The 27,120-nt window shown below is 39.5% G+C and overlaps 2 long non-coding RNA genes across 6 annotated transcripts in view; both read right to left on the bottom strand.

Annotated features, from left to right (window-relative positions):
- The window catches only part of LOC148977177 (uncharacterized), a 30,254-nt gene extending 20,078 nt beyond the window's left edge, over positions 1-10,176 (bottom strand). Inside the window, exon 1 of the long non-coding RNA XR_016145565.1 lies at positions 9,900-10,176. This is a non-coding gene — a long non-coding RNA (uncharacterized LOC148977177). The remainder of the gene's footprint in view (positions 1-9,899) is intronic.
- LOC120493717 (uncharacterized) lies at positions 730-4,024 on the bottom strand. Of its 5 annotated transcripts, none has more exons than XR_016145563.1 (7): positions 4,006-4,024; positions 3,125-3,226; positions 2,165-2,414; positions 1,931-1,992; positions 1,726-1,817; positions 1,523-1,641; positions 730-1,424 (listed from the first exon to the last, which is right to left on the bottom strand). It is a non-coding gene; the product is annotated as an uncharacterized LOC120493717 (long non-coding RNA). The 5 variants fall into 5 exon arrangements; XR_016145561.1 differs by lacking the exon at positions 4,006-4,024 and adding an exon at positions 3,370-3,964; XR_016145562.1 differs by lacking the exon at positions 4,006-4,024 and adding an exon at positions 3,855-3,956.
- Positions 10,177-27,120: the final 16,944 nt, after the last annotated feature.

Raw genomic sequence — 27,120 nt, forward strand, 5'->3', positions numbered from 1 at the left:
CTAGAAAAAAAAGTATGAAGTAATAACATCTCAAAGGAAGAAAAAAAAATCATGGACATTCCAAAGAAAATTATAAACATACATTAAATAATTTGTTAACTTTTTATTTTCGTTAATTTTTTTTTACCCAATCATTTTAAAGGACAGATGTAAAGGAATAAAGTACACAGTGTATATAAAAAGTTACATATATATATATATATAAAATATATGAAGAGTTCCATTTGAAATTTTCTCCTTTAATGATGATTTTTATCAAACTTGTGCATTTAAGTTCAGTAATTTCTCTTAAATGGCAATGATAATTGCCTATTAATTGTTATTTAAGTGAAATTACTAAACTTAAATATACAAGTTTGATAAAAATCATCATTAAAGGAGAAAATTTCAAATGGCATTTAGAGGCTTTTGCATCTGAACTCTTCATATATATATATATATATATATATATAAAATATACGTAGATATTCCAAGTAAACAATATAAATAAATAGAACATTACAGAGAGTGCATTATAAACATACATTAAAATGCAAACAAGTAAACAAAATGGAGATAAGCAACATGGACAACAAAAAAAGGAACAAATATATGAAATAATACGAGAAAAGTAAATAAGAAATTAAAGTGTATATAAAATATTCAAGGTGTACACTGCCGTTTATAAGTTTGGGATCGGTAAGAAGTCTCATATGTTCGCCAAGGCTGCTTTTTTTTTATATATAAAAAATACAAAAAAAGTAAGAGTAATATTGTTAAATATTATGACAATTTAAAATAAACGTTTCTATTGGAATACATTATTCTTGTGATCAAAGATGAATTTTTAGCATCATTACTCCAGTCTTCAGTGTCACATGATCCTTCAGAAATCATTCTAATGTGATGATTTGATGCTCAATAAATATTCATTATTATTACCAAAGTTGAAAACAGTTGTAGACTTTTTAGGATTATTTGATCAATAGAAAGTTATATTTCATTTATTTGAAATATGATGTTTTGTAACATTATAAATGTCTTTACGGTCACGTTTGATTCATTTAATGCATCCTTGCTGAATAAAAGTATTGAGTTAATTTGAGCTATCCCCCCCAAACCAAAAAAAAAAAAAAATATCTTACCGACCCCCAAACTTTTGAACGGTTATATATATATATATATATATATATATTTTTTTTTTTATACGAGTTAACATTTTTCAAACTGCCATGATACGCTGGTGGTGTGACGCATAGTGTGGGTCAGCCTCTAGTCTGTTTTATAGTACCTAGCAGAGAGCAGATTGGTGGAGACCTCACCATTCACACTGGCCTTCCATCAACAATAGCATCATCTTCATCAGACATCAGTTCTATTGTTGCGGTCTTCCAAAGTTCCTTTTCTGTGTTGGTTTGTACAACCCTGGACCTGGTCTCCAGCAACTGAAAAACATGACAGTAACTTAACCACTAAAACACAGAGAGGAGGATAGTTACATTCTGAAGAGAAAAAAAAGTGCTTAACCAGTTTCTTAACTTACCAGTCGCTTTCTTTGAAGGTTCTTTGCAATGCTCGTCATAGTTTTTCTTTTCTGGGCCTTTTCAGGCTGAGCCAAAGAATACTTCCTCCGCAAAGTCTCAAAATACATCTTCCAACCTGCTAAATATATCATAAATAAATGTAATGGCAATAAAAATAAGTAAAACAGAGGACAATAAATGATTACAACATCTTTAAGATTACCTTTTACACATTCAGGGTCAACGTCTGTAAAAGTTGACCTTAATTCTTCGAAGAGGTAAGTGGTCACAGCCAGGTTATGTGATGAATTTATTCTGGGGGGGAAAGTTGCAGGTATCATTACTGAAATTCACTTTTGGCATTCCAAATCCATAGAGTAGTAGATTAAACTAACATTTAGGCTATAGTATATAAGAAACAGTCTTACCTGGTTTGTGGAACGTATTTGTGTGGGTTGTTCTCTGAATTATGGAGGCGCCTTACAGATTCCTGTAAAGTTTGAAATTAAAAAGCAATTAAATTGATTCACAATCTTCAAGAACCACAAAACTGAATTTTCAGTTGGAATAAGCTGACCATCACAGTAACCGCAAGAGACAAAACAATAATTGTAACCGAACTATGGCTTACAGCCACGTTATAGAACAATAATTGGACTTACCGCAATGTTCACGTCATGTGCCTTTTTTATTCTTTTCGAAGCGTTGTAAGATTCTTCATGTAACGTTAGTCTGTGCTGCTCATACTTTCGCTAAAGAGCATCAAGACGCTGGAGAGTCTCTCTGAGAAGATCAGGTTGTGGCCAAAGACAGATTGATCCTCCCATTGTGATTCTGCATCACAGCTGTGGGGCATGTGGATGTGATCATCCTCATAGTTATCCACTGCATTACTGACTCTCATTGATGCATCTATGGAAATATTATAACCATAAACATTTTTTTTACATTAGTAGCTACTTAAAATAGATCATGGAGAATTCATTGATGATGGCACCCATAGTTACACAGAACAGTGTGTGAGAAAGATACATTAATTAAAAACGAAACAATACACAATCTCCTAACTCGCCATAAGTCAATATCAATATCTGAATGAGAGATGTAGCTAGCTGGCCTGCTAGCATCAGCAATCTCTGTATAGACCATTTCACAAGATTTCACAAGCACTTCCTGTTTCAGTTTTAACACTGTATAAACGTTGGGTTAAAGTACAACCAACAGAACAACTGAATCAAAAAGTTAAACAAACATATTCAAGATATTTTCTTTACATTTGAAATTAAGAAGCCTTTTACAAACTGAAACAGGAAGTGCATCTGGACCAGTGTTGTTTACATCTCGTAATGTGCAATAGCAGTAATGTGAGCTATTGTAAGACTAATGTAAGTTACCATACTATCTTGTACTACCGTGAATATTCATTCATTCATTCTTTCAGACTCTTAGGTCAATATCACAAAGTTAAATAAATAACATGTATATGTGGGCAATGGTAATCATGCAAGATCCATTGTATTTTGTTTACGGCTTGTTACTGATCTTAAAAGCATTCATAGAACGGACTTCACGAATCTAAAGTTAGGCAAACAAGCACATAACAGTTAGGCAAGTTAGCTTACCTGAATCTGACAATATTCAACACCCGGCGTGACTTCTTTATCGGAACATCGTAGCCGAGCCATTTCTGGGGTGTTCCTCAATCGGATTCCCGTCCTTAGGCCCTGTTAACACGAGAACGCTCGCGGGTGAAAACGTAAAAATATTTTATCGGATGTGCCTTTCGTTTACACGGCGATGGCGTTTTTGAGGCTCAAAAACGCAAAAAAAGTGAAACCACCCCCCAAGTGGAAATCTTAAATCTTACCCGTGTAAACGATATAAACGCAAAAGTTTGCTTGACGGTGAAAGTTGTACGCAGGCGCGTGGACTTGGTGTTGTTGTAGTATGCACTCCTAGCCGCCTGAAGTGCATACTACATTGAATTTCACACACTTTTGCGTCTCCATTTGCACGCGGATTTCTCACACAAAACGCTCGTCTAAACGCAGAATAAAAAAAAGATGACGCAACGCCACTTTTGCGTTTTCTCATCAGAATCGTTTCCGTGTTTAGCCTCAGTTGGGCACTTTCAAGCCTATGCTTCCAAATGTAACGTTAGTGCCTTCCGCCATTGCCTCCGGTGCTCCTCGTCTTTAGGTGGTGGGTGTAGCTAAATCGTAAAGTGCACCACAACAACAATCTGACCGCCTCACATTATGTTCGTTACACCGTTGGTCCAATTGTTCTCTCCTCTTAATCCAACTGTTATGGCAGCACCTAACTGAACATTTAATACTTGACATATTTTACCGTTCGTTTCAACTAGCGCAGAATCTCATCCCTCTCATGAGCCGGAAGTTGAAGTCTTTCTCAGACGGGAGTAAGATGACAAAACGAACGCAATGGCGTCACCCTTGTTGTCGTGCAAAATAAGGTGAATAGAAGAAAAGTGTTTCCAAACCTCGAACTGTTCTCTTTTCTTCGGGAAAGAATGCTGTAATTTTAAAGTATTTTTCTCGCAGCTTGAAGCAATACACTAACGTTATTGGTTGCACCTCCATTACGTCACCACATTGTTGTGTTTATGGTTGTGAGTGGTGAATTTCAAACCTCAAAACGCCCCCTTTTCTTGCAGCTTGTTTGTTTGCGGAAGAACTTATTCACTCAAACCACAAACCTCGGTATGACGCGTTGCAAGTGAATCTATTTAATTTTGTGAATAAATATGATGCAGCTGGACTTACCTTTCAACATGGAAGGATAACCAGCTGCTGACAATAACACGGGAAAGCCCGGTGGTTTTGCGACCACTCGTTTCACATCATGCATGCCCAAATAAGCATGGATTAACTCTGCCAAAACCGTGATGTCATTGTCCATCTCAGTTCAGATCTCATATAATGGTGTCAATGCAGGCAGTTCAATAACATTGTTGAATATTAAATAAAAATGTCCCCAACTAAGCAAAGCCAATGGCGACAAATGTTGTTGTCTGCAATTTGTAAAACTTCACAATAAAAATTTAGATATTCTGAAATGTTTCCCTGTATTTTTTATTTCATTAAATATTCAGATGTTTTTGTGAACGTATATTCATGGTGTTTATTTTGTCCTGTTTTTATAAAAGAATATTTGATTAGGATACTTTTTTTCATACAGTGGTTTTAAGGCCCTGACACAGGCGACATAACTTAAGCCTACCCTAGAGTTGGCTTTAGTCATTGCTAGTTCTTTGACGTCGGTTTTCTGTTTCAGGGCCTTAAGAATTTATTTATTTTTCTGTACAAAAAACTTGTTTGCTGTAGACCAGAGATAATTTTCAATCCTGAAGTCCCCTGCCACTCCTTCCTCTGAGAACAGCCAGCACCCTTAGTGTCAGTCATTAACATATGAAAGGTCTTCTTCACACCTCTCACACCCAGCAGTGTTTCAGCTGTATATGTCCGTGAAATTTCACGGATTCCTGTATATGCCCGCTTAGGTGAGGTTTCCGGGTTTGTCTGGAAATATACTGTTCCGTGTTACTCTGATCCGCTTTTTCCCACATACATCCAGCAAACATCAAATTGCACAGGAGTTTACCATGCCCGGATATTGCCGGATTTGAGTCTTTTCATGCAGTGTAAACTGACAGGGGGGCCTGAGATCACGCCCTCTATGCAGACTGGTGCACCAGGTCCTCCTGTGGGCCCAGGGAAAATTTCTCTCAGTCAGAGCTATGTTTATCCCTGGAAGCACCAATGTGGGAGCAGATAATTTGTCGAGGCAGGGGCTGAGGCAAGGGGATTTGAGACTCCACCCAGAGTCGGTGGAGCTAACATGGAAGGAGTTCGGTCAGGCAGAAGTGGATCTCTTTGCCACTCATGAGAATTCTCACTGCCCTCTCTGGTTCTCCCTATCGCATCCAGCTCCCCTGGGGATACAGGATCAGCTTACTACTAGTAGCTCTGTACTGGCTGGCCCGAGTATGGTTTTCGGATCTCATGGTTCTTCTATCAGGCCATCCTTGGCAAATCCCGATCAGGAGAGACCTTCTTTCCCAGGCCAAGGGCACAATATTTCACCCTCAGCTGGAGCTATGGAAGCTCTGGGTCTGGCCCTTGAAGGAGACCAATTCCTAAATACTGGTCTCTCAACTGAGATTGTGGAGACCATTTTAAATTCTAGAGCCCCCTCCACGATGAAACTTTATTTACTTAAATGGAATGTTTTTAACCTTTGGTGCAGAGAACTTCAGTTGGACCCAGTTAACTGCCCGGTGGCTTCAGTACTGGAGATCCTCCAGAGTCGCTTCTCTGACGGGCTCTCCCCGTCCATGCTTAAGGTTTATGTGGCAGCCATAGCTGCCTTCCACACGCCTTTAGGGGTGGGCACCTTGGTGAGACACCCACTAATAGTTTCCTTCGTGGAGCTAGGAGGTTGTGGCCTGTCATCCAGTCCAGAGTTCCCTCCTGGGACCTGACAGTGGTCTTCGAAGGGTTATCCCTGGCACCCTTCGAGCCTTTGGATGAGGTGTATGAGAAATTTATGTCCTTTAAAGTTGCCATCCTGCTTGCAATTACTTCCCTCAACAGAGTTGGGGACCTACAGGCTTTATCGGTTGCTTCCTCTAGTCTCAAGTTCGCTCCTGGCAGAGTAAAGGCCATTCTCCACCCTAGACCTGGTTATGTACCTAAGGTGCCGTGAAATGTGGCATGGTCTATTATTCTTCATGCATTTTTTCCTCCACCGCATGTGACGGATGAGCAAGCTAAGCAATATTTACTGTGCCCGGTCTGGGCCCTCGAGGTCTATACTCAGAGGACCTTGGGGTGGAGAAGGTCAGGAACAACTTCATGTGTGTTTCTGGTCAATTAAGAAGGGGCAGACTATCAGTATATAACTGTCTCGTATTCTCAATGCGAAACAAAGTTATAAAACACAATAATGGGGGATTCCGATTGTCTAATAGTTGTTCAAGAAGAAAAAAATTATGCCCAAATGAATAAACACTATATCTGTTTTTATATTCCCATGAAAAAGAACAATAATTGTCAACACTCAAACAGTAAGTACAAAAGAAAAACAAATAAACTACAATAAACAAAAACAGATAGCTTACAGGACTACTTTACATGTAGTCATTGGTTGAACACTTCAATGAAGTGTAAATTGATGTGTGTAGGTCTTATCTGCTGGTATAGACCCTAAATCAATGTCCAAAGTAGAAGTAGTCCCTCAGTAGATTAATAATCCAACCATTTGAGATGAATTCACTACCACTGATAACAATCCTCATGCATTTGACTCTTCCATTTCAGGAACAGTCATAAGTAAGCAAAAAGTCCCAAGCTTACATCATTCTGAGATTTGAATCCATATTTACCGTTGGCAACACAACATGCCACGTCAAAGTCATCAATAAAGAGTCCTTCTAAAATACATGTAAATAAACTGTATCAAACTTCTTAACAACAAACATCATTATTGAAGCATACATTTTATAACAGGAAAAGAAACAAATCCTTACTTTAAGTTGAGCTTGAAATGTAACATTTCCCAACCTGGACATAGCACAAAAACAGGTAAGCCATGCTTTCTACTGCTGCTGTCCTGCTCACTTCTACAAACCCACCTTTACTTAAGGAGCACATTTAGGAACCATAGGAACCATAGCACCCCTAGCGGTGTGGAAGAAAAACAGCAGCTAAAAAAACACTTCGTAACAAGCTTGTCTGTTACAAGTAGATGGATTGTAGAGGCTATAACCTTAACTTACGAGGCGCACAGTTTGCCTTCGCCTCTGCCAGTTGCTTCCTCTAAGGCTCTTCTGTCAGGGGTTTCTCTTCAAGAGGACTGTGATGCCGCAGGTTGGGCCTCCCCTCACACCTTCATAAAACATCTCAGTCTAGATCTGCCCTATACACCGGGTTCACAAGTTCTCTCGTCTTGAGTATGCTAGATTTTCATCCCATCCGTTCCCCATAGTGTTGATTCTTGATGCAGCTGAAGTTCCCTCGAAAGGGAACGTCTCGGGTTATGACTGTAACACTCATTCCCTGAGAAGGGAACGGAACTCGGCGTCCCTCGGCAACTCCTTCGCGCTCCTGAGAACGACTTGCTTCGACCAATTGAAAGCTGGCGCTGTTATGCTGCCGGTGTCCTTTTACAGTTTCAGGTTCACTGTCACATGCGGCGTCACGAGTGACGTCATCACGCAACACCAATCAAGACTGGACTAGTTCCATACAGGCTTCAAACGCATCACGCTGAAGGCGTTCCCCATAATGTCGATTCTCGACGTAGCTTCCGTTACCTTCTCAGGGAACAAGGGTTACAGTCGAAACCCGAGACGTATTCCTCATACATACATAATATCGACCAATCATTTTTTTTTTAACTCTTCTTTGAAATGAAATGTAATAGTGGGCTGTAGGCCTATTTTCCACACGATTGACATCAGGTTCAATTACGCCCACAAGCTGTGTATTGCAGTTTGACTGATGGTTATGTTGCCCGACCGCATGCCGATGGCCGAAACTGGTATTATGACACCTGTAACTTTTCAGGTTTTTTTTTTTTTATGACATCATTGCCCTTATTTCTCAGTCTTTTGATGTAGCTCTTTCTTACACACTAATTCTTGCACATGGCACCATTAAAGTATATTTTAGTGCCGCTTTCAGAGCTCTCACGTTCATAACAGAGAACACGTCCGTAACATAGTTTTTTCTTCATAAATGCGAACACGAAAAATAAAATCAATAAATGTACTGTGGAGACTGAGAGCCAATCCTTCTTCATCCAGTGGATAGAATTACTTTGGTTTGCGCAGTGTAATTCACATATTCACATATTTTGCCTCCTAAAGTTTTTTTTAAAGCAATCAGAAATCTGAGGCTATGATAGGTGGCTATGCCACTGCATGGGAGGATGTTTCAGCCCCGGTGCTTCCAAGGCATGTATTTTCCAACATGATATCATGACTTTTGCGTAAACATATACGGTCAGGTGGCGTGTTATCTCTACGCATTTTGAGCTATCCGCGTGTATCCGCGTGTATGCATAAATGTCTACGCCAACGTTCACGTCATTCCGCGTGTCTGTACACGCAGTCAAATCTCCAGTCAGAAATGCCATTAACCCCAGTGACGGTTAAGTTTAGGGATGGGGTTGAGGTAAGTCATATCTTTTTTTTACCGAGGATGGTAAGGGAACAGTCATAAATGCCATTAACCCCAGTGACGGTTAGGTTTAGGAACGAGGTTGAGGTAAGTCATATATTTATGTAACGTTAAGTCAACGGCGTTCATAAACACGCTGAAAGGCGATTATGCGTCTTGATAGCACGCCAAAAATGGAAATAGGAATCGGCGTGTCATACACACGCTACTTCATGAGATCAGTCTGTATTTTCGGCTTAGCCAAGTTTTGGCCAGAGCTGGTTTTATGCGTACGTATTCAGAGGCTGCTTCCTGAATGCCCAGATTACACTTTAAACTGTTCAAGTATTGGGTGTTAACTTGCATAAATAATGTGAAATAGGAAAACAAAAACAAACACAAAAAAACATACATAGGCACATATAGCCTATTGATATTAAAATGTTCATTTATATCATACCTTGATGCGAATTTGTAGGCTAGTGTATTGTTTTTATTGTGTACAGAAATGGACCATGGTGAATTTAGTTATTCAGATTGTCAACCCTATTTGAATATTTAAAACCATTTGAATATAAAAAGTCCAGTAAGGTAACGTTACTCCTGCTCGTTTTCGGCAGCTGTCAGTCATAGTTGCTAGGCGACAAGAACAATTCTGAGTGGACATGTCCGAGCGCTTCAGATGAGTACTTTAATATGGGCAGCTGTAGTTAGCAACAATTTGTTAATATTGTGGTAATAGACCTACAATTTGTTACTTTAATTTTCAAAATAACCAGTGGGGGAATGTAAGGAATTCATAGCCTACTTCATTAAGTATTCACGTACAACTGTGAAGTAGCCTACTTTTTTTCCTCACAGGACAGCAACACTAAGCATTGTTTTACATTAAACTCCACTAAAGTAGGCTAAATAGTTGAATAGCATCAACCTTGCAAACACTCAGATACCATTACAAAAATAAACAATGTCCATTGCCATGAATTTTATGTTATTTACACATTTAAAGTTGCAGAAAATAACAAAATGATGAATAATAAAGAAATAATGTACGTAAATTTATTTTTTCGTTTTCGCGTTTCCACATGACAAATTAAGCCACGCAATGGTGACGAATGAGTTAAGATGAATAATAATAATAACAACAAAAAAACTTGTGGCTTTTAACTCTGGTTTCTCAAACTATTTGAGTAAATGAAAGCATAATACTTACAATTTATCTCACACAATTTATCTCACCACCAAAGCGCAGTTCTTTGACTAGTGTGAGTGCTCCGAACTGTGCCCGGGCGCGGCTCGATTAGCCGGCCCTGGCCCGCTTGGAAGAGGTGGGCCAGAGCACGGTTCAGTTGCACTCGGGCGCGGTTCGCATGCAGTGTGAGCGCTAACCGTGCTGGAGCACGGAACAAGACGCGTGACGTCATGGTTTTGGGAACTGTAGTCCGTAATCAAAGCTGCAAAGTTCTTGCTGCACTTCAGCTGGTACCTTGCAAACCTCCTCATACTAGCAGCACGATTATGTGAAACTTTTTTTATGCCACTAAAGGCGGGCATACACTGTGCGATTTTCGTCCGATTTTGAGCCGAATTCTGACTCGTGCGACTCATTTTCGTGTCGGACCGATTTTCAGCTTTGTCGTGCGTCGTTTGTCGTGCAGTGTTCGTGCAGTGTACAGGGAGAAACGAGGCGATCAACCTCTCACGATCGACAATCGGATGGACGGATGAATTTCTGGCATGTCAGAAATTTTGGTCGCTCCTCGTGACTATATCGCACAGAGGAAGCAAAGCTACGAACCGATTGCCCTAAACTCAGTGTTTTTTCCCTCACTGCACCTGCGCGAAAACTGAAGTTTAACCATTTCATCTGCAGCAAAAATAAAATTAAAATAAAAACGAGCTACAAATTACCTCCAGTTCGTGTTGCAAAATGGATAATTGTTACGAATTGGAAGACTCAAGGGGATCCATGTGCAGCTTACATTTATTGATCAGAGTAGTCAAACAGGCATGCGTCAGAACCAGCAGATACAGCAGTGAAGACAGGGCTAAATCGAAGTACAATACCAGGCAGATGATCAGGGCAGGCAGCAAACAATCAAGGTCAAGGAACAAAGCAGAGGTAACGTAGGCAGGCAGCAGACAGGGAGATATCCAAAACAGGCAGGGTCACAAAACAATCAGGCAGAAACAAGATAACACGCTCAGAAATTACAGGCAGTCGCAATGTAATACTTCGCACTGGGTGAGTGTAAGAGTGTGGCTTAAATAGAGAGTCTGATGAGGTGCAGGTGTGTGTGTGTAATCAGTCACCGGGATGAGGCATTATGGGAAATGGAGTTCTGGAGAAGTGATCAGTTCTGATGTGGAGTGCCCTCTGGTGATTCTCTGGGGCACTCCAACTGGTGATCGTCACATAGCCCCACCCCAAAGAGCGGCTTCCAGACGCTCAAAACAAACAAACAAACAAAACTGTCCAGGTGGGCGGTGGAGCAGAGGCGGGTCTGGGGGTGGGATGGAGGGCCAGGTCCGTGGAGCAGAAGAGGAGCAGGTGACCAGAGCGTATCAGGCTGAGCAGGCGACCTGGGCGGAGCAGGCTGTGTAGGCGAAGGCCAGGGCGGAGCTGGACGAGGCGAAGACCAGGGCAGAACTGTCGGACCCTCAAACGTCCAAGGCTAATCAAACTGTGGGCATGACCAGGGCAGAGCAGGCTGTGGACGTGACCAGGGCGGAACTGTGGGACCCTCGGGCGGCCACGGCGGTGACGGTCCCTCAGGCAGCCACGGCGGTGAAGGTCCCTCAGGCAGCCACGGCGGTGAAGACCCCTCAGGCAGCCACGGCGGTGAAGACCTTTCAAGAGACCACGGCGGTGACGACCCCTTGGCTGCCCACGGCGGTGAGGACCCCTCGGGCGGCCACGGCGGTGAAGACATTTCAGGAGACCTCGGCGGTGACGACCCCTCAGCTGCCCACGGCGGTGAGGACCCCTCGGGAGGCCACGGCAAAGCAGGATGAGATGAAGGCCATGTCTGTATCGCCTCCATGGCCCTCACAAGGTACCTACTGCCCCCCCCCAAAAAAAATACTTGGAGAAGTCCACAGGGAGTTGAAGGGCACAGCTTGAACAGAGCTTGAAGGACACCGGCAGGGCGAGGCGCAGAGGCGGGGCCGGCAGGGCGAGGCGCAGAGGCGGGGCCGGCAGGGCGAGGCGTCCTGGTATGCTCACCGAAGCCTGGCGAACCGAACGAACCCTCCTTTTCCTCCTGCGGTGGCGTTTCACTTGAACTGAAGACTTAATCACATGAACTGAAGACTCATCGTGACTCACTTGAACTGGATACTCATAATCACTCACTTGAACAGGAGATTCATCACCCGTGAGGCTTGAGTGAAGTGCAGGCTCGTCAGGGCTGACGGTGAGCGCAGGCTCGGCAGGGCTGACGGTGAGCGCAGGCTCGGCAGGGCTGACGGTGAGCGCAGGCTCGGCGTGGCGAGGCTCTGGAAGCTCTGCTGAGACATGGCGAAGGTGAGCGATGGTTCTCTTGATAGCACGAGCTGACATCAGCGGGGGGTCAGCCACGCTGGAAACAAGTCCTGGATGGCCATATACCGATCCGATGGCTGGATTGGTGGGTGTAGTGTGGAGAAACTCAGTCCGAGGGGATACTGTGGGTTCACGGGGTTCCTCATCTACCATACCCACCGTATACACTGAACCGCTTAACAGAAGGGCCAGTGCAATATAGCTCTCTAATGTCCCGTTAGGCTCATGCAAGGGCATGAATGACCTGAGCGGTTCTGATAGCCCTCCTCGGAAGAAGATCATCAGGCAGTCCTGGCTCATAGAGGTGAAAGGTGCTAGTTTGATAAAATCTTCTACGTACTCCTCAATCAAACGATTCCCCTGACGGAGACACAGAATTTGGGCTGATGTGTCCATGGCTGGTATCCACAGGGAAAGCCGCTGGATCCTTGTGTGGCGAAGTATTCTGTTACGAATTGGAAGACTCAAGGGGATCCATGTGCAGCTTACATTTATTGATCAGAGTAGTCAAACAGGCATGCGTCAGAACCAGCAGATACAGCAGTGAAGACAGGGCTAAATCGAAGTACAATACCAGGCAGATGATCAGGGCAGGCAGCAAACAATCAAGGTCAAGGAACAAAGCAGAGGTAACGTAGGCAGGCAGCAGACAGGGAGATATCCAAAACAGGCAGGGTCACAAAACAATCAGGCAGAAACAAGATAACACGCTCAGAAATTACAGACAGTCGCAATGTAATACTTCACACTGGGTGAGTGTAAGAGTGTGGCTTAAATAGAGAGTCTGATGAGGTGCAGGTGTGTGTGTAATCAGTCACCGGGATGAGGCATTATGGGAAATGGAGTTCTGGAGAATTGATCAGTTCTGATGTGGAGTGCCCTCTGGTGATTCTCTGGGGCACTCCAACTGGTGATCGTCACAATAATATTACCCACCGTCTTCAAGCCACCTGATATGTAACACCTCTTTTATTATTTTGTCAAACAATGTTTTTGAAATAAACCTGTTTTTAATTTTCATTGATGATTAATAATGGCAATGTTCGGACATATTATAGACTGTTAATAGTTATTTTATATGTATATAATTCATTGTAATCGACCTAAATGTTTTAGACAATTTTTAATGAGGAGTAAGATTAATATTTTATCATCCTCACAGCACGTTGGTTATGTGCTGGGAAAATATTGCGTGGCAAATTAATTATAATAGCGGATCAATTTAATAGTAAAATTAGCCTATAGGCCTCCCCTAATAATGATAATATAATAATAATAATAATTAAATGCATAAATTGAAAATACTAAATCATCTTGATACTGATAGCAGATGCTTGTTTTGACAATATCTCTGGATACATACACGTAAATAGGCGCAATCCAGGGGGTTATCGCAGATATTACACGTATAGTGTGAGCAGTGAAGTCGCAGCTCGACGATCGGACTGTACAGTGTGAGCACATAAATCCTGAGCTTTGGCTTTGCATCGCATGCGATTTACTCGTTCATTGTGAGTAGGTACCTTTCTGATATCGCACAGACATCGCACAGTGTATGCCCGCCTTAAGGCGACACATTTGTTTAACAACAGGCTGTGAGAGGGCTGTGGACCACCGTGGACCAAACGACACAAAATTATCCACAAAGAAAACAGAGCGATGGACTCCATTGTGTTCAGAGAGCGCCGCTCTTCTTGTTTATCCCGAAACCGTCGCACCATAATGACGTAACGTTAAGCGTGGTCCGGCACGAATGCTGAAACCCTATGTGAGTGCAGGCCAGAGGGGGAGTGGGGAGGGGGGACAATCGTACTCGGGCCCGGTTCATGGCAACCGTGCCTAGTGTGAGTACACCCTTAAAGGTTAAACCGCTTGATTAATTTCCATTTCTTTTTATTTTAATTCTAGTTATACAGGTCATCCATCCTTTGTGTCTTCATTTATTATTTTTTTAGTTAAAATAATTATGCTTTCATCTACCTTCATCTAGTGTTTAAAATTCAAATTTTGCAGAAAAAAAAATCAAAGAGGGACAGTCTCAGTCAGGTGACAGTGAGAACATTTTTACTTTCTTCCAATTGGCTGTGAAAAAGCAACAACTGAATCCAAACCATATTCATCCACCCTCTCAAAACTGACCTCCAAACAGCCACATCTGCTGCAGCCATATGCCCATTCAAGGGACCGTTTCGGCCTCTCATGAGAAACTCTGATACTTTCAGATGCATTTGGTCTCTCATATGATGAGGGCAGCTTCTGGTTGAATATTTGCAAAGACCGTGTTGGAGGTCTGGGGCAGCCGAGGGCCCAGTGGTTGGTGTAGTGTTCAAAGGAAAAAGGACGAAAGACCCAGAGGATTCATGTGGCGCCGGAGCATTGTCTCTGAAAAACAGGAGCACTGCTGGGGTAAAAACGCCTTGATTTAAAATTCGCTAACAAATCCAGCCATGGCTCGAGCGAACACCACAAGTGAGCAGAATGAGAAGCAGAGGGTGTGAATAAAATGAAACATGCTCTAAAATTTCATTTAAGGTAATTCTCTCAGCATACGTTTCAATTTAATTGTGCTAAATTTAGTATGTTAGGTAAGACATAGGGGGTTGGCGGTGAACAACATGACGCCTTGAAGATATTGTGTTATAATTATAGTCACATTATTTGCTGTGGGTGTTTGGGACTAACTTTTTTTGTAGAATACAACAAAGACACGCATTTAAGTATTCATATATTTATACAGTCAAAGTGTTTTTGTTTTCTATTTCATTACATTTCACAATACATAATGAATTAGAGTACAAAATGATATGATTAGATCAACACAGTCTGTGTTGCGTAATCTGTGCTGACGGATTAAGGGCCTGTGAATAAACTCTGTGCTCCAGAGATTATCTCACTCAGAAATTGACCTATTTGGCAGGAAACCTTTTTGTGAAAGATTTAAATTAAAAGAAACCTCTTCTCAGTAAAAAATCTTATTAAAATGTATAAATGGAGATAAGTTCATAGAAGATGCTATAATACTAATAATAAATAAAAAAGAAATAACTTGAGCCTTGGCTTGTGTAGAATATGGAGGATATTTGATATGCTGCTATTCTTAAAGTTGCTCTAAGCGATGATGTCACTTCTTGTTGACTTTCAAAATATTGTCAAACAAAATGGTGGCCAGCTAGACAAACTGAGCTTGACGACTGTCGTACAGTTGTAAATATTCTAGTAGTTGTGCCAAGACAAATCTGAATCACCTAATTCCTCAAAAACGTTGAAATATTTTCTACATGAGCTCTCTATACATGAGCTTCTCCCTTGACTTTGCCTCCATGTCCACCTGATTGCCTCATAGACAGTAAACGATTGCCTGCGAGCTTCTCTGTCTGTACGGTAATGTCTCTATTGTGCGACAGAAAGACCGTGGTTATGATGCAATCTTTAGCCTATTTTTATAAAAAACGGCTTCTACATTGCCGTAACGTAAGATACAAAGCATTTTATACATTGTCGTGTTTCTTTAGAAATAAATAAAGGGCAAATGAAGTCTTTGGATGCCTCAGATGTTCGCTGACAAAGTGACACCAAAATGAATGGGAGTCAAAGGAATATGCTAACAGCCGGTGATAGTCAGCTAAAAGAAAACAAATTAAAAAACAAAAACAAACAAACCAAAAAAACACTATACATTAAAAATCTGAAGTAGCTTCACTTAAAGCTGAAGTGCATGTGCGGTTGAATATCAGCCAATAAGATTCCATGTACGATGTCGCCTCTTCATTGGTCAGCCGTTGAAGCCTTTTCTGAGAGTACTTAGACTTGCACGAACGCACGGAACACAGTCTAAGCACATACACCTTACTTTAAGCGAAGAGGAGAGATTCGAGATTGAAATGAAAATGTTTTAAGTGCAGCCATATTCTCTGAGAGACCCCAGAGAAAATTCGTATTATCTGAGAGTGGAAGGATTCATGCTCGGCACAGTATAACAGAACAGAGAGATTCGCGCTCGTGCATTATATTAATGTACTTTCGCGCTACAATAATGCGCTCTCAACATTTGACAAGAAAATAATGCCATAACACTCCCTTCAGAGTGTTTCCAAACCCACGCCTCCTTCAAAAAACATGAACACACATAGCTAGAGCAGCGAACATGTCATGAGAGACAGCATTAAATTGCCTCATGTCTTAAAACATTACAATAATCATGAACGCAAACAACTTAAAGAGCTCTGACTTGTACCACCCAACTGCTGCAGATTAATTTCGCCATTGATTGTGGTGCCATAGAAACTGCAAAAGCCTCTAAATGCCATTTGAAATTTTCTTCTTTATTTATGATTTTTATCAAACTTGTATATTTAAGTTTACTAATTTCACTAAAATGGCAATGATAATTACCTATTAATTGCTATTTAAGTGAAATTACTGAACTTAAATATACAAGTTTGATAAAAATCATCATTAAAGAAGAAAATTTCAAATGGCATTTAGAGGCTTTTGCATCTGAACTCTTCATATCCAAGTCAGAGGATGTGTACAACTCTGAGTAGACGGTCACTGTTTTCCATCTTGCCATGTTTTTTTCATCCACCAACCACGTCACACCCATTGCAGATACCAACTCTTGCATTAGTACATATACTACTCTATTTATCTCCCTAGACTCTCTAGATGAAGGACAATTTTATAAAAATTTCTGCCAATTTCTTGATGACCCTCAAATAAAAGTTGTTAATTGCTAGGTTGCACCAGCAGCTGCAATCACTCTATATTTATAGCCTTTTTGCACCTTTACAGAGAATCGCTTTTGTACAAGACTTGATTTCACCCCTTTTTTCAACTCCAGCTGCTGATGCATCTTAACATGTATCATAAATGTTCTCATAAAGTTCTGAGGTTAAATGTGACTACTGAGCCTCAGAGAGATTCATTCATTTTCTAAACAAAGTTTCCAGTTAGCATGATATATAACTTTGATACTCTAAACTATAAATAGATCTGGCTGAGATCTTTGTGGGCTGTGAAATGGTCCTCGATATGCTTGAAGGGACCGCCATGCCTCAGGTGTGAGGGGATGAAGCGGAACAGAGACGCCACATGCCAGAATCGCTCGTAGGCACCATGGCATCTTGACAGAGGAAATTAAGCTGCATCAGTGCTGGCCTAATGCTAGAGCCCGAAGACAAACATGTAAATGTCAGCTCTTTAATAGACATGTGAAATAGATCCTGTCAATTTTTTCCTGTCCAGGATAGGATCCAAGAACGGCTGAATGGAATGATTTCTACAAACCAATTGAAACCATATGATGTTGATGTGTCTCAACAGAAAAAAAAAGCATCTAATGTAGAAAAACATGCTATGAATTGGTCAAGCATGTTTTAACATGACGGAAATAATGGGTAAAAAAAATAAAAATGAGCAATGCTTAAAAGGGAGTAATTGCTTAAGTACATTTCCTTCTTTTATAGGACATATAATTACAGTTCAGTTTTTTAAAATGGCCTCAGTAATTAACCTCTTCATCAGAGTCTCATTATATGTGATTTTAATCATAGAATTTATCTCGGCTGCATACGAGTCATATCCTGTGCAACCAAGCGAAGTTAAATTACAGTTTCACTACTGAGAGAGCCAATACATTTTCCAATAATATTTCAAAGTTGGCATTTAACAACATAACAACTTAAACAAGATTAAAAACCAGCCGAAACAAAGCTTGATTATAACTTTCTGAGTTTTCTAAACACTAATTGGCACAGTAAGATTCATCCACGTGACACAAACACAACCATCTGCCAGAACATTAGAAGTCATGATGTGTCATCAACAGCCAGAGGAAACCATTGCGCCAGTGCTCAACAGCTTCCATGCTGGGCCTCTGAAATGTGGAGCAGTAGATTTGTAGAAGAGGGCAAACAGTCACATAAGTCTGTAAAGTTTTTTTTTTCTTTTTCTTTTTTTCTTATACACAATTCTGATTCAACCCTGTCAGGCTTCGCTTCGTTTGCTGTCTGCGCTCCCTACAGTTCTTCTTTTGTCATGAAGCAGACATTTCTCCAAAGTTTTGTTGGCAGCATCCCACACAGTGTAATTGATTATGTAGATCTATTCATTTCTCAAAGCATGAGAGGGATTCACCAATTAATTCCACTGCTCTGAATAAAAGCTGGTGGTTCGTCTTGGGGAAAGCAGTGGGCTGAAACAATAACGTTGGCAAATAAGAAGCAAAGTAATTGGAAGTTGGACTTTAGGGGGAAAGCTGACACGTTATTGGAAGATACCAAATATTGGTTCAGGGGAGGTGTTTCACACCCTTCAAACATTAAGAAAGGTATTACAGCTGAAATATCTGAAACGTCTGAAATCCAGAAAGGTTTAAACGACAATCACCAGTGACAACAGATTCACCCGTTGTAAATGCATAAGACTTTGTTCGGACTTCGGAGTGGCTACATGGATAGAAAACAAGGGTAACACTTTAGAATACGGTTCCTTCGTTAATAAATAACTACACAAGAACTAATAAGTAACATAATATTAACAATCTAGTAACTATTATTAACTAACAAGAAACTCTGATTAACGAACTAGTAAGTAATAGCGCACAGACGAAAGTGGTAGTTCACTATTAACTAATCAATAACTACTATTTTTTTAATACTTCCCAGAGAAATACTGAAAAAGTTTATTAACAATCTAGTAACTACTATTAACTAAAATAAATTCTTATTAATGAATTAGTAAAGAATAGCTCACATATGAAAGTGTTAGATACATGTGGGAATTACTAATTATTTGGATTCGTATTATAAAGTGAAGATAATTGGAACTAACTAATAATTACTCAAGTGTTACTAAAGACATTTTCTAAAAGTATACTAAAGTTCACCAAAAATCTCAAACGTTTGCACAAATCATGACTAGATCATGTAGTAACACTTGAGTAATTACTAGTTAGTTCCAATGATCTTCACTTTATAATACGGATCCAAATAATTAGTAAGTAATAGCTCACAGATGAAAGTGTTACTAGATACTTCTGTGGGAATTACTAATTATTTGGATCCGTATTATAAAGTGAAGATTATTGGAACTAACTAGTAATTACTCACAATTTGTTTGCCTCAGCCGAGCCCAAACCACTATAAACTTTCCTCCCTACCATATGGGGTAACTCTGTGGCTATTGCCTATTGCTACAATACCTTTGTGGCTCTGATCAAGGTCTGGGAAACTGGTAACAGGATATTGCCTTCTCTTACCTAACCAGCTCTCGGCCCTTCTGCCTAGGCCATACAGGTTTCCTGGAACGATTGTCTAGGGCAGGATCGACTTCTATGAGTTCTTCCTGGTTTACGTTCCTATGTGGCTCAGCACAAAATGAGTATTCCCTATTATGTCTTGGTTCCTCTAGGCTCTTCTAGGGCTTAAGGCCAAATTCCGCAGCCATTGCATGGCGTGATTGTATTGGTTCCCCATAACAGCATCTAGAGACGCAGTACAAGTAAAATATCGAAAGGGAAAGTACTCAGATACGTAACCTTGGTTCTCTAAGATACGGGAATGAGTACTGCGTTTCAGGCATTGCTATTGCTGCACAACTCTCAGTTCGTCGCTTGAGTAGAATTTAATCTGTGTATCCCAGCCCATTCTCACTCCCAAGGCGTCACCTAACTGACGCCTTGGGAAGCATTTGGACATGCTTCAATATCTGACGCTTTAGGCGCCCTTTAGCGTCAGTTAGATGACGCCCTAGGATCGCGTGTACCCTACCCCCACCCCACACCTAAACCTAACCGCGTCCTCTAACAGACGCTTTCCTTTAGCGTCAGTTAGATGACGCCGTAGGATCGCGTCATGTAAGTGACGCTAAAGGGCGCCTAAAACGTCAAATATTGAAGCATGGTCAAAGGTGACGCCTTGGGGTGAGAATGCGTTGTGTATCCTGTGCCAGATCACCTGCTTTTTTAGCCAGATGCCACGCCCACATTGTCGCACGTGTTTCTTCGCCATAAGCTTGTGCAGCTCCATTGCCTTGCCATTGGTTCGTTTTATTACTCTGCACAAACCTATGGCCATGCATTTTCACTGCGTGATTAAAAAGGCTTCAGAATTAGGAGAAAAAGGAGTTCTCCCCGTACCACCGTCTAGCGACGCAGTACTTGTTCCCGTTTCTCAGGGAGCCAAGGTTACATAAGTAACCAAGTACGTTTGTCATAGTTCTGTAAATGTGGGGTTTAAAAGAGGTCAATTCAAAGCTTTGGTTGTGGCAATTTTCCTTATGATTTCCTTATGATGTTGCGAATCTTTCTTGAGTTTTGTTGTTTGCCTGCTTCTTGGTTTAGGATTTCAGTCGAGGAGGGTCCATTAAAATCCTGTTTGTTTATCACAGTTTTAATCCAGACATGGTCTTAAACTTATTTATAATATTCATGTACTAAAAAACAGCAAAACAAGATAAAGGCTCCAGACTCAGTTCTGTTTTGGAGTTTCCTTTAATCTCAATTTCTCCAATGACTCATTTGGTTCAAGATGTCTAGTGGGAGGAATCTCATGTCAATAATTTTCAGAGGAAATAGACAGTATTTCCACTCTTTGGTATAGTGTGTTTATCTGGTTGGGGGACGTGTAGGTTGGGGATCTTGAAAGTGATACTTGTGGATGCCCAGAGACCATTTGTCTAAAACAAAATCATACTTGTAATAGTTTCAGCAACAATCCTATTTCAAAGTCAAATGCAGCCGCAGGGAGAAAAAGTGAATGGTCTTGACATGGCAGAGATAGACGGCGAGGCTCCAACAGCCTGATATTTGGCCCCTCTTCCTCACAGGAGACACCCCTCTCAGTGTATTCATGTTTCAATAAGGCTTTGAATAGTCTCTCCCCCACCATCACAGCTCACTGAGCTGAAAGCTCCCAAAGCTCCCCGCTCTTCATTATGGCCGCTGTATGTGGGACGCCTCCAGGTCACTCCTGATGTTCTTCTTGCCGCCTGAGGAGGATTTTCGATGCAACACTCACAAGCCGTGCCAGAACAACCAAAGGCATGGGAACGCAATCTGTGAAGCAAGAGATCACTGATTTTTAATGAAAAAGAAGTGGTGATTTGAGATTGGGGACCTTTTTGAGGGGGTAGGATTAAAATATCCTCTGTTACATTTGCAGTTGTTTTCTACCAGTTAGTGCTTCCTCCGATTTCCTTTAGAGATTAAGATTATTTTTTCCCTCTCTCTCTGATCTGAACGTAAAAGGACTATTGGTAACAAAACAGACGTTCTTTTGTTGAACTTCAGGACCCTTGGAGCACAATGTGACAGTCAGCTGAAGAACGTTTGTGTTGGAGTATGAGGAATCGCCTATGGTGTTCAAGGAAAAATGCTAGTTACTTTCGGTTAACTATTATCACGATTACAGATATACAAAGAAATACATTTCAAAGCAAAGCACGGTTTATCAAAATGATGTGTTCATATGCATACTTTGTGTCCTTGTAGATGAAACATAACAAGTAAATGACTCAACTGATCAAGCAAAAATAAGTAAGAAGTTATCACAGCAAATTGCTGTGAGAGAAAAATAAAGATTGTGTGTTAATAGTGTAAATTGCATTTGGCTGGGAACTTGGACCTCATTTTTATTTAATTTTATCTCAGTCTTTGTGATAGAATTACAGTAGAGCAATTGTTTGCACTGTGTTATTGCATCATGATCAACTCTTAAGGCTCATCAACTTGCAATCTACACTACTGTATATGTGAGTAGCAGTAACAATATTATCTCCTATACACAATAATAGGAGGTGGAGTGTTTATAAAGCTGTTGTGATGAGCTGAGTAGTCGTGAACTTTTATTATGAGGTGTAAACAAGTTAAACACAGATACTGTATCAACACATGCCTTGATGCTAATGAATTCAACAAAGCTACCCCGGTTGTTGTGCGCCATTCAGAAACTGATTAAAAAATTGTTTTGAATTCCAATCCACTTTCTGTATTTGAATTGAGGCTGCTAATAAAAATGGGTAACACTTTACTTGAAGGGGTGTGCATAAGACTGACATGCCACCTTCATAACCATACAATGACATATGTCTTGAATATGAAGTAGGGTTTATGCATGTTCATGACGACTGTCATTAAGTTTCTTTCGCTCAATAATGACATTTTTAATGCAAATATGACATTGTTTGAGATGTCTTTGTTACGACACCTTGACATAAAATTAAGTTAAACTGTCATGTGGTTGGCTTAGACATTGGCTGTCATGAGGCCATTACAACGGTGTCATGAACATTTTTTGTGACCTCAACTACAGTGGTACTAATCGAATTTGTCATTAAAAAGTTATAATGGCTTCATGACAGCCAATGTCAAAACCAACCACCTGACAGTTTAATGCAATGTTAACCCATAAAGCTAGGTGGTTTCTTAAGTTTGATAATTAATCTGCTATGTCATGTTTATGACAAGTTGTGTTGTCTTAGTGTCAAGTTGTCATGACAAAGACACTGACAGGTTATGATGCACTCTATTGATTTATGTCAAGGTGTAATGACAAAGACATCTCAATGTCATATTTGAATTAAAAAATGTCATAACTGAGCGAATGACACTTAATGACAGTTGTCACAAACCTGCTTAAAATTTCCTTCATATTCATAACATATGTCATGTCATGATTATGAAGGTTAGTCTTATGCACACCCCTTCAAGTAAAGTGTTACCTAAAAATGTAATTGTGAGGAAATTGGATTTAAATGTATGGAAATGTGTGAAATGCATTTCTTTCACTTTAACATTGCAGATAGTTCGTCCTTTCGAAATGTGACTCTATTTGTATTATATAATTTAATGACTAACTTTTGAAGACTAGAAGAGCACGTCTTTTCTCAGAATACATTATTTGTGCAATTCTTCTTCCTGTCATTCAATTTTGCAATTAAACTTTTTGTGTGGTGTGTTCAATTCTAATTCAGATAAATTCATTGAAATGGAGACAATTATTTATTTCATAACAACACCCTCTAGCAATGACTATTCAAAATTTAGCACAACCGCTTGAATGTTATTGCGATTTAATGACGTCCTTTAACAGTTTTGTCTATATGTCTAATTTAATAGCAATTATTCAACACACATATTTTAGATCAGGTGTGATATGCTCCGATTATGGTCTTTATGATGTTTTGGCACCTTATTTTCTGTACTAATTGTAAATGAGAAGTTTTTTAAGGGTGGACGAGACAAATAAATGATGGATGTTAATTATTTAATGTTGAATGCATTTTCTGTCCTGAAAAAAAATGGATAGGAGCATTCAAATGATAGAAAAATAGCTTGAAAGCCTTTGATGGTAAGCATTGAACTATAATCACAATTTATAGCGTCTATAGTTTTTTTTTTTTTTTTTTTTTTGACAGAGCTGTTACTGTGAAGTGCAGTGAATGGAGAGAGTTAGTCTGTTTTGTCTGCAGATTTATATCAGTTCCTTAGTGAATATGCTTTGACAGATTGCTACTGATAAACATCTTTGTATGGACTAAGTAGATGACAGCAAGAATTATGTGTCCTTGTGTGGATGTGTGGTTCACCTCCCAGTGGTTTTTAAAACATTTCATACTGTCAATTATCCAGTTTGTTGCTTATGAAATGACTGTTGCAGGCGCAGTGTGGGAAAGCTTTCCCATTTAATAAAAAAAAAGTAAAAATAAATGACACCCTGTTTATGTAAGTAATTATTTTTCGGGATACTTTTTTTCTTTTTTTACTTCTTTTGTTAATACGCTTTTATGTCGCCATCTCTGAAATTTAAATCAATTACTTAAGACACTAGCTGTTTCATTCAAAGATTTTCATTATTGACTTTTTAGTTGCATGTCTGAATGTCAAAGAAAAGACTTTCACAACACTGCATAAAAAGATTGTTTAATAAAGTAAGATATTTTGCCATCTTTCATGCTACATAAATATTCCAAATGACCTACTTTTCAAAGAAATGAAAATATTACTGGGTATTTTTTAATAAAGTCTAAAGCAAGATAAGTGATAAGCTAGCAGGAGTTAAGCAACTAATATAATCCTGCACCCATTTAGAAATCTATGTATCTCCCCCACTTTCGGGAAATAATCACTTTGCCTTAAAGGGATAGTGCACTCAAAAATGACAATTTTGTTAATAATTCTTTACATATTTTTATTTATGACACTCATAGCATTCCAATACATCCACTTGTAGGCCTTGCTTTATTCTATAACACACACACAAACCATTTATGTCCATTTTATAGAAAAATATTGTGTCACGTTAAAAAGATTGTATTACAGTGATACAAAACCAGTCCCAGGTGGATTGACCCTGTGGCCTGTTTTATTCACTCATTGAATAGGCATAAATAGAGAAGGTCTTAGACACTTTATCAGAATGAATCAGATTTACACAAAACCATGAGGACATTTCCTAAGGCAGAAAATATAGAGCACACAAACTCTTAGAGGTCAAATAAACAATGGCTGTGCAGCTCTTCACATGAGCCAACATCGAAACCATGATACTTTTGTTTATCAGGCCGAAATAAAGACTCAAGCCTCTAGCGTTGAAAGGCTGGTTTGATGTTGTAATGACCTGTCACAGATTGAAAATACACACAAGGAAGGTTTTATTAGTGTTTATGAAATGGGGCATTGTAGCTACCTCTGGAAAATATAGTGAACTACAGCCATAACTTAGTAATTATAAGAATCATTTAATCTGTATGTTGAGAAAATATCCCTGTGGGTTGTAGCCTATTTATGTATTTCAACATTAAAAGCCAGGAGATAAACAAATAAGTTATAGCACGTGCTTATCATGTTTACTGATATGGACATATAAAGTGTTCAAGTGAATCTACACTCACCATCCACTTCATTAGGTGGACCGTTTCAACTGCTTGTTAATCAGCCAATCACGCAACAGCTCAATGCATTTATGGTTAAGACGGTCTGTTGAAGTTCAAACTGAGCATCAGAATGATGAAGAAAGGTGATTTAAGTGACTTTAAATGTGGCATGGTTGTTTGAGCGAGGTGGCTGTTCTTAGTATTTCAGAAACTGCTGATCTAGCCTCTCTATTGGGTCTCTATTGGGTTTGCAGAGAGAGGTCAGAAAAAGAGAAAGTATGCTGTGAGCGGCAGTTGTGGGTGAAAATGCTTTGTTGATGCCAGAGGTCAGAGGAGAATTACAAGACCGGTTCGAGCTGATAGAAAGGCAACAGTAACTGAAATAACCTCTCGTTACAACCGAGGTCTGAAGAGCATCTCTGAACGCATCGCACATCAAACGGTGCACCTAATAGAGAGACCATGTGAGTGTACAGTATATCATTATTCTTTGATACACAGAAATGAAAAAATTGGAAATCTCTGCAGGCTGAATCTCTGTAGGCTCTGTAGGTATAATTTTTGTATAATTTGATGGTACTAAAAACCCCTGCCAGATCTTTACTGTAAACACTACTGTGACCATGTTGTAAGCATTATGAGAACTGGCGCCATCTGCCATCTTAGTTGTCGATATGGCGAAAATGACTCAGTAGGCATTTTTTTTTTTACAGTACAGTAATATTAGGCAACTATAAAATTATTTCAGTGTTGATGCTGAAGGTAAAATTGATCAAATTTTAACTTAAAATAAGGGCTCGTACCAAACGTGGTAACACTTTATAATAACTGCACGCTATTACTCATTAGTTAAGCATGAGTAAACAGTTAATTCATCATTTATAAAACATTAATAGACATTTATAAGCAGTTTATAAATACAGCTATAAATGTTTTTTTCTTGATTTATAAGCATATCTATAATGTGTTTAATAATTGTATTTTCATACTTTGTTAATGATCAATTAATAATTTCTAAATGAAGTTTAGCATTATTTACAAACCAGTTGTTTAAGAGTTGTCAGTCATTCATAAGATCACTTAGAAAGTGTAAGTAAATGTAGTAAATACAGGTAGTTATAAAGCATTTAGTGGTTAGTTAACTATTTTTGTGAGCTAATCTAAAGTGAGGACTATGCATGCCTTATAAAGCATTTATAACGGAGATTTAAAGGCGCATCAATCTTCTAAACAGTAAAAAAGTAACAAACACAACACAGTGATACAGAACATAGAAATATTTAACAGCCTTTAAAAATGCTTTACAAGGCATGAATAGTCCTCACTTTAGATGAGCTCACGAACATAGTCAACTGACCACTACTAAATGGTTTTTAACAACCCAAATAAACCCTGAACTACAGCATTGATACATGTTAATAAAGCATTTATTAACACACTAAGTAACCATCTCTATATGTCTGAATGATAAGCTGTATGAATGTACATTTAAATAGTTTATGAATCATTTACTCACACGCTCTAAGTAATCTTACGAACCATTGACAACTCTCAAATAACTGGTTCATAAAAAATGCAATTCTTCATTTATAAATGATAAATTGATCATTAATAAAGGATGGAAATACAATTATTTAACAAATTATAGATATGCTTTTAAATCAAGAAGAAAACATTTATAGCTGTATTTATAAACTGCTTATTAATGTCTATTAATGCTTTATGAATGATGAATTAATGGTTTACTCATACTTAACTAATTATTATTAGCGTGTAGTTATTATAAAGTGTTACCAAAAACGTAATAATATAATAATAATCCATTACATATATAGCGCTTTTCTCTGCACTCAAAGCACGTTACATGGAAGGGGGAATCTCCTCAAACCACCAATGTGCAGCATCCACCTGGATGATGCGATGGCAGCCATATTGCGCCAGAATGCCCACCACACACCAGCTTACTGGTGGTGAGGGAGAAAGTGATGAAGCCAAACAGTATATGGGGAATGCAACC

Source organism: Pimephales promelas, chromosome 11 (assembly GCF_988280905.1).
Source record: "Pimephales promelas chromosome 11, fPimPro1.hap1.1, whole genome shotgun sequence".
Taxonomy (NCBI): domain Eukaryota; kingdom Metazoa; phylum Chordata; class Actinopteri; order Cypriniformes; family Leuciscidae; genus Pimephales; species Pimephales promelas.